Raw genomic sequence first — 16,069 nt, 5'->3', positions numbered from 1 at the left:
GAAAAAGCCCATGGCGTGCAAAACACACCCAAAAAACTTCCACCCGGTGCATAAAAAAACTGCACACACATAAAGAGTGAACGCTAAAAAGTGCAGACGGGTGTCTGATGTTCTCTCTAGGAAGGACCATACCCTGATCCCCCGGGGCATTAGGCTCCTGACAGGGACTAGGGTACCAGACTCAACAAGTGGTCATCCAGCCGAAGCCGGACGACCTCCTTTCCCCGGGAGGTCTGCCGAAACAGAATCTCCTAGGTACTAGGTACTATGGGGCTTCCCCGAAGGTAGGCCCCCCAATGGAGTTCGGACCAAGCCAGAAGGCCTATGTCCTCCCTCCCACAAGACTTTCAGGATAGGTCCGAGGACCGACACCCTACTCATCAAAACGTGAAAGTGACAAACGTGACGCACACAACACAAATAAAATAAATAAAAAGTGAGGAAAGGGATAGTGAAGAGGAGAGTGAAAAAGTGGCCATTGTGCAATACAATGACCAGGCCAGCCTCTTTATATTCTGATACCTGGGATGTTAATTAGACCAAAAAGGGCCAACTCCAGGGTTAACAGTAGATAGTTTGCAAAGTGTGTGGTGGCATAGCACACTACTAAGAGTAAAAAATGTTACGTCATGTCACTTTAAATGAATGCGGCTCACCAGCCGACTAAGTCAGGATATGGAAAATGGAAGATCTGACCATTCTACGAGATCATGCTAATATGCCTATACACTTGCTCCATTGCTGTGCTCACATGTATGTTTATGAAAACAGTTTTTTGGATTCACAGTTTTCAAATTCTATCTTGGATCTATGTCTAGCTTTATTTCTCTAGAAAGCCCCACTGAAATATGTGACGTGAGCAACCCTTGCATATTCAACAAGGCAAAGAGCAATGTGCAGTGACCCATATCACCAACATAAAAAAATAATCTTTTTCTGTTGAATACTGGTTGCAACAGGCAGGTACTTGACTTTGTACATTGCTGTTACTTTTTGTACCCATGTTAAAGGTAGGTTTTCGACAGAATTAAAGGGATGACATGCGTGGCATTATGACTTCTACTTGAATTGCCTCTTGATGGGCAGACTGAAAATCAACCCAATATTCAACCATGCCAAGTCTTTAAGTGCACCATACCAAAATGAATCGGTGGTAAAACACGCTATTGAAAAACTAGAAAGTACTGCTATCATGCTTGGTAATAGGAGGAACTTGGGTTTGTTCTGAACCCAGAATTAAGCTGGGCCAAGGAGTTGTGGGTGGGAAATATATAGAGGTTGGTCTCATGTGAACACAATGTGAACGCATGGCCATACTACAGTAGGTCAATTACATTGACCAAATAATATCCATGTGCCCATATTAGGTCAATTATGTCACAGGTATCCCCATCCCTTTGCGTATGTCAGCCGCAGGCCGGAGAATCTTCCACCTCCAGCTCATTGACCCATTAACTTTTGGGTTCGGTCAAACTTGGGTTTAGCCCAAACCCACACGCAACACTACTTGTTAAACTAAGCAGACATATACCATACCACAAGTACCAGAATCTGCCTCCTGGAGCAAGTACTAAATCTAGTGATGTGCTGGAAGAAAAGACATGTTAATCTTTTTTTTTTTTGATCACCAAAATTATCTCCATCCATTTACTGTGATTCACTTGTACAATTTTTTTTTTGCAAATGCCCCAATAGATGACTGTTTATTTGTAAAGCATCAAACTGGACAGAAAACTGTGCTGCGTACGGCCGGCATCCCTTGTAACCAACAAGAAAGGCCAAACAGAATGTTTTCTGCTTAGCAGGGGGGACTATTAGTGTCGGAATAAAGTTAAATGGAGATAAGCGACCTCAATTATCAGGAATTTTCTATATTATTTTGATTCTCCATTATCTAATAATCACTAATTCTGTGTTTTCCAACCTCTTCTCCACAGGACATCGCTGAAGAGCAAAGAGACGAAGCCATTAAGTATGTATAAATCAGTATAATTTCCATACCAATTCTGGGAGTAAGAACACTACTGCTAACCAGCGGAGGTTCGTATAGACGCACATTGTACCAATCCACTGATGGACTTTGCTTTGATCTAAATCTGTTTTTATGAAATCTGCTCAGTATAATACATCTGTTCAGGAGCTACAGTATACAGCCTGGTAGGTTCTGGACAGGTGTTCCCACTAACGTTCCATTTCAAAGTAAAAAATTATAAAAGGTGGAGATCATATAACCATTGCTTTAATGTTGTAACTCTGTAATGTCTGACTGTTTAGATCTGAAAGGACACAGGTGACTACTGAGGTTTGGCTGCAAAAAGCAGTTGATACATGCTTTCTTACCCTACCAATCACTATTGGGATAGGGCCGTCCTCTGTGATACTACATAGGAAGAAATAGGGTTTTACCTATTAGCTGTGTTATTCCTCTCTGCAGCTCATAGCCATTTACAGACAACTTAAAGTCCATCTACGGGAGTTTGAAAAAATCTACCCTTGCAGTGGCCCACTCACTGCAAGGATTAAATGGTTGTCAAGTTCAGGGAGACCTGAAAAGAATGCATTACTTATCTTACCCCCATTCCAGCCATTCATCAGAGGAAGAAGTAGAAAGCACTGGAGCTGGCTGGAGCAGGGGTAAGTTGGGTACAGTAATCTCGTCAGCTTGTACTTCATGATACTATAGGACCACACGTGCCAGACGGAGAGGTGGAGAGCACTGGAGCTGGCCAGAGCAGGGGGGAAAGGGTCTCTCCAGTGGTGCAACCAGTCCCCTGAAGGCTCTTCTCTAAAGAGTTCCCACTCCTGCTTCATCCATGTACAATGCAGGGCTAATAATTATTTGCATATGATGACGACAAAGGGCCAGTCAAAGCCTGGAGCACCAAAAGGGAAAGGAAAGGAGAAGAGTGCCGAAGCCGGCCAGAGTGGGTTTAAGGTAAGTATAGTAGCTTCTTCAGCTAGTACATGATGACACTGAATGACCACCCAAAGCTCAGAGCGGTGGAGGGAGAGGTGGAATGCACTGGAGCGGATAAGTTAAGTATGCTAACCTCTTCAAATGATGGCACTAAAGGACCACCCAAAGCCTGGCATGCCAGAGGTAGAGGTGGAGAGCCCTGGAGCTGGCCAAATGGGGGGTAAGGCAAGTATGGCAGCCTCTTCAGTTTGTCCTTTATGACACTGAAGGACCACCAAATGCTTGGTGTGCTGAAGGGAGAGTTGGAGAACACTGGAGCTGGCCGGAGTGGGGATAAGGTAAGTATGATAGTCTCTTCTAGTTGTACTTGATGACACGGAAGACCACTAAAAGTCTGGCATGCCGGAGGACAAGGCGGAGAACACTGGAGCTGCCCAGAGTGGGGATAAAGTAATGCATCCTCTTGCGCTCCCTGTAGACCTAATGAGCATTTAACCTTTGCCATGTGATTTGGAGGTGACTTCAAAGGTAGATTTTATCTAATTCCTGGAGTTTCCTGTAAACGGTTGTTGGATGTGGAAAGGTGTAATAGGGGTAATAGGTGAAACCCCCCATTACTTCCCATGTTCTAGCACAGAGGATGGCTCCACTCCTATGGGGATGTTAGGGTGGGAAACAGTGTGTAAGCATTAGAGGGAAAGACGTACGGTGCCAGCAGAGACCGGTAACCAGGATTCAGGAGTATGAATGGTAAGAATCCCAGAACAGCCATTCACACTCACAGGCATGATGCCCTAACGTGACCTGCAGTGTGCTCTCCTGTGTTCCTATTTCAAGGCCACTGCCTGCAGCTCATAGACAATGATTGGGGAGGGCTTTGAAGTCAGAATAGAAGCCGAAAGCTAAACAAGCAGGAGGGGTGATTTAGGGAGGGGTTTGAAATGGGGGGGATTAAAAAAAAAAAAAGTTGAAAGGACAAAGAAAAAGTGCTTCACAGTTGGGAACCAAAATGCAAAAAAAGAGACAAAAAAAGAAAACCAAACAGATCCAGAGTAGGGCACATGCTGCTAGTGTCTGGATGCCCCTGTGTGCCTCGAGAGTGATGGATGTCTTGAACCAGCCTGCAAGACCTGAGCATGTTACATCACAACTATTTACATAAACTGCTGATTTGCTAGTAACCTCTGACACCGGCCGGACCATAGAAAACAAGGCATCACAACACACAGGTCACCAGAGAGCTCCAAGGGCTTTTCAGACCTATAGATAGATAGATAGCCTATGTCTACTGTTCACCTGCCTCATCACAGCCATTCAGTACTCTGAAGAGGGACACAATAAAGTAACTGACAGTTTCCTATTGAAGGGGGAATTTTAATATATATTTAATGCATACACGTCCTGAATTGTTTTAAAGCTCAACCCCGGGAATTACTAAAAAAACGACCATGCCCTTGGGGACCCCCGCATTGCAAGATTAAATGCTCATTAAGTCTAGGGGTAGAGGAATAAGGTGTAATGCTTAACCATAATCCTCGTTCCGATACTGTCTTCAGCTACAGGTTGTGGACAGTCCTGTGCCGTCCTCACATGTAATGCAGATCTATTGGCCTTGCATTGTACATGATGGCGTCATCAGGCCACTAAGGCCTGGAGCGCCCCATAGAAGAGGCTTTGGGAGACCGGTGCCACAGGAGCAAGAAGCCTACCAAAGTGAGTATTAAGAGTAGCAGATTGAAGGCACTGGAACCTTGAGATATTGGTAAGGTAAGTGATACTTTACTACTGAAAATCTGGATAATACATGGGCAGCTTCCGTGCACCAAGAAACTACCACCTTGAGATGTGAAGACAATATTTGAATCTGAAATTGAAGCACCACACTGAAATATTAGCGTCCAAAGTAAGGTTCTGTTTCGAACATTAATACAAAAGCCAACGCATTTGGGGGGGGCAACAAATCACCCCCTACATCAGGGCTTGTAGAAATATGAGGTCTGTGTGTATGGGCAGTGATTTATGCTCCTTGTTGCATGGAAGCTGCCCACATATCACCCAGATATAATGGGCTTTAAGGTAAGTATTGCTTTGCCCCTACATTTAATGAGCATTTAACCCCTGTATTCCCAGAGTTGGAGCTTAGTACACATTTGTGATCGAGTTACCAGTCACACCTTCCTATAATCCAGGTTATAATTTATCTTTATTGACCATTTAGCAGGAAATTCAAACAATCCATTGGACAAGAACTATATTAATGGTGGCAAATTATAGGCGTACTGTCATTGTTGTTGGTAGTTTTGTATTTATCTGCTGGTAGTGTAAGTTGCTGACATTATGTCCCCCCAACTTTTTCCTGTAGACCAGAGGTCTCCAAACGTTGACCCTTTGTTTGCCTTTTACCTGGCCCTTGGGGCACTAGTCCTTCCACTGGTAGGAGGCACTATTACTCCCACTGACACAACTGTGGGAAATAATATCTGCCAATGACACTGATGGGGAACTATTCCTCCAACTGACACCAATGACGGGGTACTATTCCCCCCATTGATACAGACGATGGGGCACTATTCCTCCCACTGATACCAATGATGGGGCACCATTCCTCTCACTGACACCAATGATGGGGCACTATTCCTCCCATTGATACTAATGATGGGGCACAATTCTTCCCACTGATACCAATGATGGTGCACCATTCCTCCCACTGATGCCAATGACAGGACAATATTCCTCCCACTGATACCAATGATGGGGCACCATTCCTCCCACTCATACCAATGACAGGACACTATGCCTCCCACTGATACCAATGACAGGACACTATGCCTCCCACTGATACCAATGATGGGCCACTATTCCTCCCACTGATACCAATGATGGGGCACCATTTCTCCCACTGATACTAATGATGGGCCACTATTCCTCCCACTGATACTAATGATGGGGCACCATTCCTCCCACTGATACTAATGATGGGGCACTATTCCTCCAAGTGATGAGGACAATGGGGCACCAGTCTTCCAGCTGACCATATTGACAATATGACCATTTTTATTTACATTAACTCAAGGAATGCAATCTACTTCTGCACCTAAATGCTCTACTATGTAAATCCACACACTGCTATGTAAACCCACCTATTCACTGGCACTCATCATCTGAATAGCCATAAAACGAAAACTTTGAAAATGGGGTTGCATGACCAGCAGTCCCTAACTTCTCTCTGAACCCACTGTAGCCTTGACTTAAAGCTGGGGCACCTAAAGGCTGTATGAAACACAAAGCCTACTAAATCTGCAAGCATTAAGCTAAACTCTAAATTGGTCAATGATTGACTTTAGTTCTTGCCTGGTTGCGCTGTAATGAATACCAGCTACAAGGTATTTACACTGCACATGGCACCAGACATTCCCCCATCCTGACCACTAGGCACTCTTTGCTGGGTCAATGTCAGACTTTTGTTGAGGGTTAATAGGTTAGTATCTATAAAATGAATAAGCACCAGTGACGGCCCTTACCTTATGTGGAAACTCCCCGTAATCTTCACCAAGTCAACCTTCACTTCATCCTGATAGAAAATAAGAAAAGAACCCTTAATTTGCATTTCTAACCAGAAAGAAAAAAAACACAGAAATTATAGACTGAGCGATGGACGGTGGGAGGTGTATGTTCACACCATTTGTGTTTATACAGAAACATGTGGCAGGCAGTACAATGTGTGTCTATGGCATGTATCTGGCAGCTATACACAAAGATTTAAACACAACAGATGTCAAGTGGTGTTTGCAGGAGTGGCACAGGTGTCAGGTACCAAAGTATAAGACAGTACAGTATACAGTATGTATAAAGAGCAAATTGAGTGCTGTATGTTTTCCTAGAACCATTAAAGCTGGCCATACACTCTTCAAATTTCATTAGGAACTGGTCGAAATTTGCTTCACGGTTGGTCCTGTAGGTCTCCTCCCAGCCAACCTCTGGTTGGAGCTGGATGGTAGATTGTTGGTCAAACATCAACTTCTTTCAAATCAGAAGCAGTTGCTCTTTTGGAATTCTGACACCTGCCTCCAGTCAGACTACAATAGCCCAGCAGGAGGACTTTCCATCTGTGCTGTATAGCATGCATGGAGTTACCAATCAGATTTAGGCTTTCAGTTAGCTCTAGTTTGTATCAACACATGATACATCATAAACCGGGAATCTTATCCAAGGCTAAGGTTGACTGTCAGTTGCTGATTATCAGGCGATGAAGTGGACAGGGAGCAAATTTGCCCATAGCCCACCCCTACCCATCCCCTATTCCCCCCTTCCCCTCCTATTTTTTTCCCCACTTTTCTTTTTCGGACCTGGTAGTAGCTTTTTGACATGGAGCATTTGACTAGCAAAGTCTGGGGAAATGACCAAATCAATGATGTATAAGTGGGATCACCTGCTCTGCTCCCTATGGTAGTTGGTGACCTATATTTCTATTGCCTGAGTGTTAATATGAGTATGGCTATGTTATGTACACGGTAGTCAATAATCCCAAATATGTAGGGTGCAGCATTTTATTGTATAATGTATTCCAGTTTCTCTATGGATCATTTTTAATGGAATTGTAACAAAGATGATTTTTTTATATATATTTTATAGTGTATGTGCCTATAAAATCCATATTTTTCTACTAACAATATCATATTCTGACCCAGGGACATGGCACTAGTTTATGTCATGGTATTCATAGTACCACCTGATGGCTACACTATTTTGTTTTTCATGCTTTTACTGCACCCAATTTGGGGTGGGTCCAGCTGTATTATTTTCACTGTTCCAACTTGTGTTGGATGTTTTGGAATGTATATAATTTTTTTTAGATGTTGAAAAATAAAGAATCCATATAAACTTGGAATCTTTTGGCTGGAAAGGGGAGAAAATTAGCCTATGGAATATATATAGGAGTGGCACATGACTGGGAGTTCATGTGTGATGTATAGGAGTAGACACTATGGGGATATTTACTAAAACTGGAGAGTGCAAAATCTGACGCAACTGTGCATTGTAGTCAATCAGTTTTTAACTCCAGCTTGTTCAGCTAAGCTTTGACAAAAAAAACCTGGAAGCTGATTGGTTTCTATGCAGAGTTGCACCAGATTTTGCATTTTCCACTTTCCCTGATTGGACAGGATGGGTTGTATAGGAGTAGACACTATAGGACAGGGTGGGTTGTATAGGAGTAGGCACTATAGGACATGATAGGTTGTATAGAAGTAGACACTATAGGACAGGGTAGGTTGTATAGGAGTAGACACTATAGTACAAGATGGGTTGTATAGGAGTAGGCACTATAGGACAGGATGGGTTGTATAGGAGTAGGCACTATAGGACAGGATGGGTTGTATAGAAGTAGACACTACAGGACAGGATGGGTTGTATAGGGGTAGACACTACAGGACAGGATAGGTTTTAAAGGAGTAGAAACTATAGGACAGGGTAGGTTGTATAGGAGTAGACACTATAGTACAGGATGGGTTGTATAGGAGTAGACATAGTACAGGATGGGTTGTATAGGAGTAGACACTATAGGACAGGATGTTTTTTTTTTTTTTTTGGAGTAAACACTATAGAACAGAATGGATTTTATAGGAGAAGATACTATAGGAGAGGATGCGTTTTAAAGGAGTAGACACTATAGGCCAGGGTGGGTTGTATAGGAGTAGACACTATAAGCCAGGGTGGGTTGTATAGGAGTAGACACTATAGGCCAGGGTGGGTTGTATAGGAGTAGACACTATAGGACAGGATGGGTTGTATAGGAGTAGACACTATAGGCCAGGGTGGGTTGTATAGGAGTAGACACTATAAGCCAGGGTGGGTTGTATAGGAGTAGACACTATAGGCCAGGGTGGGTTGTATAGGAGTAGACACTATAGGCCAGGATGGGTTTTTTCAGGAGTAGACACTATAGGACAGGATGGGTTGTATAGGAGTAGACACTATTAGGCCCCATTCACACCTGAGCGTTTTGTAGCTTGAAGCCTGAAGCTACAAAACGCTGGAGGGCTATTATTCTCAATGGAGATGGTTCACATCTCCACTCCAAGTTGCCAGAAGCTCAAACAAGTTTTGGACCCTTTTTTGTCACTCGAATTGGGCAGATTTGGGTTTTTTTCTTCTTTTTACATTGGTGACCTTTTGCCCTGCACAAAAATAGCGATAAAAACGCTGCACAATCGTGTGATTTTATGCCTGAAAATGCTAGGCTCAGGTGTGAATAGGGTGAGTTGTATAGGAGCAGACACTATAGTACAGGATGGGTTGTATAGGAGTAGACACTATAGGACAGGATGGGTTGTATAGGAGTAGACACTATAGGACAGGATGGGTTGTATAGGAGTAGACACTATAGGACAGGATGGGTTGTATAGGAGTAGACACTATAGGACAGGATGGGTTGTATAGGAGTAGACACTATAGGACAGGATGGGTTTTATAGGAGTAGACACTATAAGATAGGGTGAGTTGTATAAGAGCAGACACTATAGGACAGGATGGGTTATATAGGAGTAGACACTATAGGACAGGATGGGTTTTATAGGAGTAGACACTATAGTACAGGATGGGTTGTATAGGAGTAGACACTATAGGATAGGGTGAGTTATATAAGAGCAGACACTATAGGACAGGATGGGTTATATAGGAGTAGACACTATAGTACAGAATGGGTCCTTCATGGTGGCAAGAATCAACATAACACTTCTAGTAACAACTATACTTGTTCACAGAGGAAGGACTAAGAATAGACAATAAAATAAGACATTCAGTCCATTGTACATTTAAGAAAAACATTTCTTTATGTCATAGGGTTGATAAAGAAGATCCATGACCTTGCCATGCTGTGATGTCACCAGCAGATCTGATAGAGCGTATTTCTATTCACCCCCAGTTCTCCTTAGAAAAAGTCTAGCACACAACACAGGAAGAGGCCACTGAATTATTTACCGCCATATGTTCCCTAGATCTAACAGAGGAAAACTTTTAGCTCTGGGAAGGTGGATGGCAAGAGAGAGAGGAATCAAAATGCCTGATGTGTTTAGGGATAAGGTTTGGTGTAGAAATGCCAAAAATTTGCAAGCGCCTCATTCACATAAGATAATCGTGGATCCCTTCAATTATGCGATCCACAATATCGCTATTCTCTTTTGTGAGCAGATCTAAGTGATAGAAATCTGACTTGGTTTTCAAAGTCAGGCTGTCCCCTGCTGCCGCACAGCAACAGAAGGAGGATTAAAAATTCTCTTTCTGCCATCCTCACCCCTCTTTATTTCCTCTTATTTAAGAGTCAGGATGACAAGCCTCACTCTTTACACACCAGTATCTGTCCTCGCCATGCAAGGCCTGAGAGATTACCTATGTCTGCTCAGTGAAACACAAACTAATACAATCTCTTATTGTCCCCAACACAGCAAGGAACCCAAAACACCAAAGCCATCTTGTTCTAGTCACGTCACTAACAGGATTCAAAGATTTCACACTCCCTATAATGGGAACTCAGTATAATAGCATTTAACCTAAAGAACATGAGCTTAGTCATGTAGAAATGTCTGGAAAAACAAGCCAGTTGCAAAGAGCATGGTATTGACTGAACATCAGACTGAGGGAATAGAACGTATTCAGAGTACCCAAGTCCCTCTGGTTAGAGTAATAAAAAGTAATAAGTAAAAAAAAAAAAACTATTTTCAAGAGGTTTAGAAATCTCCAGATTAGAAAAACACTTGATATAGTGTTGGGATTGATGCCTATGAGATTCATTGCCATCTTGGCTCCTGGTCATCTGGCTTTTTCGGCCCTCTAAAGCCCCGTACACACGAGAGGACTTATGTCCGACAGACTTCCGAAGGAGTTCCGTCGGAGTTCTGCTGGAATTCCGACGGAGTTCTGACAGACTTTTCGGCTGAGCGGACTTGGCCACACACAATCACACTAAACTCCGACGGATTCGAACGTGATGACGTACGACTGGATTCGAATAAGGAAGTTCATAGCCAGTAGCCAATAGCTGCCCTAGCGTCGGTTTTAGTCCGTCGGAATAGCATACACACAAGCGAATTTTTCGAAGGGACCGGGTCCGGCGGAGTTCCTTCGGAAAAATTTGAAGCATGTTCCATATTCTAAAGTCCTTCGGATTTTGGCGAGACAAAAGTCCGTTGCAGCCCACACACGATCGAATAGTCTGACGGACTCAGTCCGTCGGACTTTGGATGTTGAAAAGTCCGCTCGTGTGTACGGGGCATTAGAGTGCGATAATGAGGACCTCCAGCAGGTTACTTGTAGGAAATTCTTCCCTATATTATAATGTGGAGCAGAAGGAAAAGTAAAAGTACTGTGCCTGCACCACTATCACTCTAGAGCAACCTTTCTCAGCCTTTTTAACATGGAGGAACCTTTGAAATAACTTTCTCCAGATAATATCTACTAGATTTACAGCTCACAGTTCATTGGGGTAATAGCCATTGGGAAGAATGTTCCTTATACCTGTGGTTTTTGAAAGAACCCCCTACTTACATACAGCTAAAAAGATTATTGTTGTTGGAGGTTACTTATCTAAGAGGCAGACGTTGGAACCCCTAGAAACCTCTGGGAGAACCCTGGCTGAGAAAGGCTGCTCCAGCCTTTAGTATTGTCAGAGAGGATAAGAATCCATGAGCAGTTTGTATCTACTCCAGGGGATAGAGCTATAAATATGTCATGGGGCGGTGTTACACAAGTGAATGTTCCTGCTTTCTGTAGATAATATCACAAGTTCCTAGAGTTGACAGTAAGTAAAAGAAGGTAGCTACAACCAACACAACACTTTATGAAAAAGGTTGCAGTTTAAATTATGGTACTGTGCAGTGCACAAATGCAAAAAAAATGATCTGCTTCAGGTATGCCTCCAAAGGAGTCATGCACACTCCTTCCTCTTATGCCTCCAAGGAGCCATGTACACTCTTTCGGGTATGCCTCCAAGGAGCCAGGTACACTCTTTCGGGTATGCCTCCAAGGAGCCAGGTACACTCCTTCTGGTATGCCTCAATGGAGTCATGTAAACTCCTTCTGGTACGCCTCCATGGAGTCATGTACACTCCTGGTATGCTTTCAAAGAAGTCATGTACACTCCTTCTGGTACTCTTCCATGGAGTCATGTACACTCCTTCTGGTACACCTCCAAGGAGTCATGTACACTCCTGGTACACTTCCATGGAGTCATGTACACTACTGGTACGCTTTCAAAGAAGTCATGTACGCTCCTTCTAGTACACCCCCATGGAGTCATGTACATTCCTTCTAGTACACCTCCATGGAGTCATGTACACTTCTTCTGATACACCTCCATGGAGTCATGTACACTCCTGGTACACCTCCAAGGAGTCATGTACATTCCTTCTGGTACACCTCCAAGGAGTCATGTACACTCCTTCTGGTACACTTTCAAAGAAGTGATGTGTACTCCTTCTGGTACACCTACAAGGAGCCATGTACACCCCTGGTACACTTCCATGGAGTCATGAACACTACTGGTACGCTTTCAAAGAAGTCATGTACGCTCCTTCTAGTACACCCCCATGGAGTCATGTACATTCCTTCTAGTACACCTCCATGGAGTCATGTACACTTCTTCTGATACACCTCCATGGAGTCATGTACACTTCTTCTGATACGCCTCCATGGAGTCATGTACACTTCTTCTGATACGCCTCCATGGAGTCATGTACACTTCTTCTGATACGCCCCCATGGAGTCATGTACACTTCTTCTGATATGCCTCCATGGAGTCATGTACACTTCTTCTGATACGCCTCCATGGAGTCATGCACACTCCTTCTCGTGGACTTTCAAAGAAGTCATGTACACTCCTTCTGGTACACCTCCAAGGAGTCAAGTACACAATCATTATACCACTTCTTCATCTGGAGTACACCTCCACCACAACCTAGGGAAATAACACCATCAGTACTTGCAATACTCTTCCATAAGTAGGAATAAAGATATAGAGTGAACATATTGCCCATCATAGGTATAATATGTACAGAAATTGCACATTCACTAGGTTGAATCTTCTACATAGAAGTCTGGGTAGACAAGCTTCTAGTTGATCTGAATGTAATAATAAATATCGCAAACCCTCAAGTTTTTCATTCCATTGTTATATCTCACTCATTCTGTACTGTCACTTACTAATCTGAAATGTACCTGTGCTAACCGGGCATAAGTTCACCCAAACTGGCTGACCGGTGTCACCATGTGTTATCTCATTCATTACCATGACAGGCGGTGATGGCATTTCAGCTGCTTTTTAGAAGGGGACCAAGATCAGAAACTATTACCTGAAAAGTGTAACGCTGAAACAAACACAACGGTCTGTCTGGTCTGGATGAAGTATATATAACGTGTGGCCGGGAAGGTGCCCATGCAGCAAAAGGAAAAAGAGAGATTATACGAGGACAGAGTACAGACTGGGAAGAACGGAAACACATACCATCTGCCATGTAAGAATTATAATGATGGCATCAGGATGACCTTTCTGCCCCCCAAACCTTTAAACCAAAGTTTGGCGATTTTTTGTTTGGTTGCCTTCCCGTGCGTCTTTCAGCTGCAGCTTATCAGTGATGCAAGTAGAATAACGCCAATTTACTGAGAATGCGTAATCCTAAAATCAGATTGGGGGATTTTATGAGGCAATATGACCTTGCATATGTCTCCATTAAAGCTATAGAAACCTGTTCTTGTATGCTGTGTTCCCAGTACATATTTAGACAGATAACACTAATTGCACTTGACATGTCCTCTTAAGGATGGACTCCCTCCTCCCTGTACTCCTCGCAGCCCCCTCCTTCCAGAACAGTCACATCAGTGAGTGAGCGCTGCATCCCACTGACAATGTACACACTCCTATCACACCGCAAAACCACTGACACTGTACACTCTCTGGTCCTTCGCCGCAAAACCACTGACACTGTAACTCTCTGGTCCTACACCAAAAAACCACTGACACTGTACACTCTCTGGTCCTACACCGCAAAACCACTGACACTGTACACTCTCTGGTCCTTCGCCGCAAAACCACTGACACTGTAACTCTCTGGTCCTACACCAAAAAACCACTGACACTGTACACTCTCTGGTCCTTCACTGCAAAACCACTGACACTGTACACTCTCTGGTCCTGCACCGCAAAACCACTGACACTGTACACTCTCTGGTCCTTCACCGCAAAACCACTGACACTGTACACTCTCTGGTCCTTCACCGCAAAACCACTGACACTGTACACTCTCTGGTCCTTCACCACAAAACCACTGACACTGTACACTCTCTGGTCCTGCACCGCAAAACCACTGACACTGTACACTCTCTGGTCCTACACCACAAAACCACTGACACTGTACACTCTCTGGTCCTACACCACAAAACCACTGACACTGTACACTCTCTGGTCCTTCACCGCAAAACCACTGACACTGTACACTCTCTGGTCCTTCACCGCAAAACCACTGACACTGTACACTCTCTGGTCCTTCACCGCAAAACCACTGACACTGTACACTCTCTGGTCCTTCACCGCAAAACCACTGACACTGTACACTCTCTGGTCCTTCACCGCAAAACCACTGACACTGTACACTCTCTGGTCCTACACCACAAAACCACTGACACTGTACACTCTCTGGTCCTGCACCTCAAAACCACTGACACTGTACACTCTCTGGTCCTGCACCGCAAAACCACTGACACTGTACACTCTCTGGTCCTACACCAGAAAACCACTGACACTGTACACTCTCTGGTCCTGCACCGCAAAACCACTGACACTGTACACTCTCTGGTCCTACACCACAAAACCACTGACACTGTACACTCTCTGGTCCTACACCACAAAACCACTGACACTGTACACTCTCTGGTCCTTCACCGCAAAACCACTGACACTGTACACTCTCTGGTCCTACACCAGAAAACCACTGACACTGTACACTCTCTGGTCTTACACCACAAATCCACTGACACTGTACACTCTCTGGTCCTTCACCGCAAAACCACTGACACTGTACACTCTCTGGTCCTTCACCGCAAAACCACTGACACTGTACACTCTCTGGTCCTTCACCGCAAAACCACTGACACTGTACACTCTCTGGTCCTACACCAGAAAACCACTGACACTGTACACTCTCTGGTCTTACACCACAAATCCACTGACACTGTACACTCTCTGGTCTTACACCACAAATCCACTGACACTGTACACTCTCTGGTCCTTCACCGCAAAACCACTGACACTGTACACTCTCTGGTCCTTCACCGCAAAACCACTGACACTGTACACTCTCTGGTCCTTCACCGCAAAACCACTGACACTGTAGACTCTCCTACCCTCACATGAGAAAACCACATTACACGCCAGATCCAGCCCTGACAGAACTGGAATAACCACCCCCATTCTTCCAAAAGATATTGCCGAATTGAGATGTACTAAAATGTTCACAATCTTACTTTAATGAAAAAAAAAACACACATAAGAACTATTGCGGTAGATAGAGTTGAATGCGCTGTCCACTGTTCCATCACCTCAGGGCATGTTGGCTTGAAACATCAAGCAAGTACTTAGTCCAGTTCTCCACCATGACATGTCCATGCCTTCCTGTTCATTTTTACTTTTGCTTGGTATAAATAACTGGAGTTCCCATCAAATACATAGTAATGGACGTAATAGACTCAAGGAGGTCGATTTATTAAAGGCAAATAGACTGTTCACTTTGCAAGGGAATTTTCAATGAATGAGGTCTGCTAAGTTCCATCATCTGTATATATGGAAAGTGCAGTGCTTAACTAGGAATACGTGACATAACAATGACCATCTCACAAGACCATATAACATATGAATATGTGCACAGTGGCAAAAAAAATTTAAGTAGAAAAATATATAATTTATATATCTGAAAGACAGTCTAAAGAAGTTGTAAAAGTTCCAATGTGATCAAAGTGGGTATGGATGGTAATGATAGCAGTCCATATATAACACCAATAAGTGAGCATCCACCACCAAGGACGGGTATTACGCTTACCGGATCTAATGGACTCAGATACCATAGTACGGAGTCAATAAGGCATTGGGAATCCAAGTATTGATTACAG

General features: G+C 43.7%; 1 protein-coding gene across 2 annotated transcripts in view; it reads right to left on the bottom strand.

Moving 5' to 3' along the window:
- Positions 1-16,069, bottom strand: part of CASZ1 (castor zinc finger 1) — a 435,575-nt gene that overhangs the window by 131,736 nt on the left and 287,770 nt on the right. For both annotated transcript variants that reach the window (XM_077457984.1, XM_077457985.1), the window contains exon 3: positions 6,439-6,488. The gene's annotated coding sequence lies outside the window, so the exon portion shown is untranslated. The remainder of the gene's footprint in view (positions 1-6,438; positions 6,489-16,069) is intronic.

This window comes from Lithobates pipiens, unplaced genomic scaffold (genome assembly GCF_037356315.1).
Source record: "Lithobates pipiens isolate NorthernLeopardFrog02 unplaced genomic scaffold, aLitPip1_a1.2 Scaffold_27, whole genome shotgun sequence".
NCBI lineage: Eukaryota > Metazoa > Chordata > Amphibia > Anura > Ranidae > Lithobates > Lithobates pipiens.
Note: the sequence above shows the minus strand (reverse complement) of the source record. Positions and strands in the feature narration are given on the sequence as shown.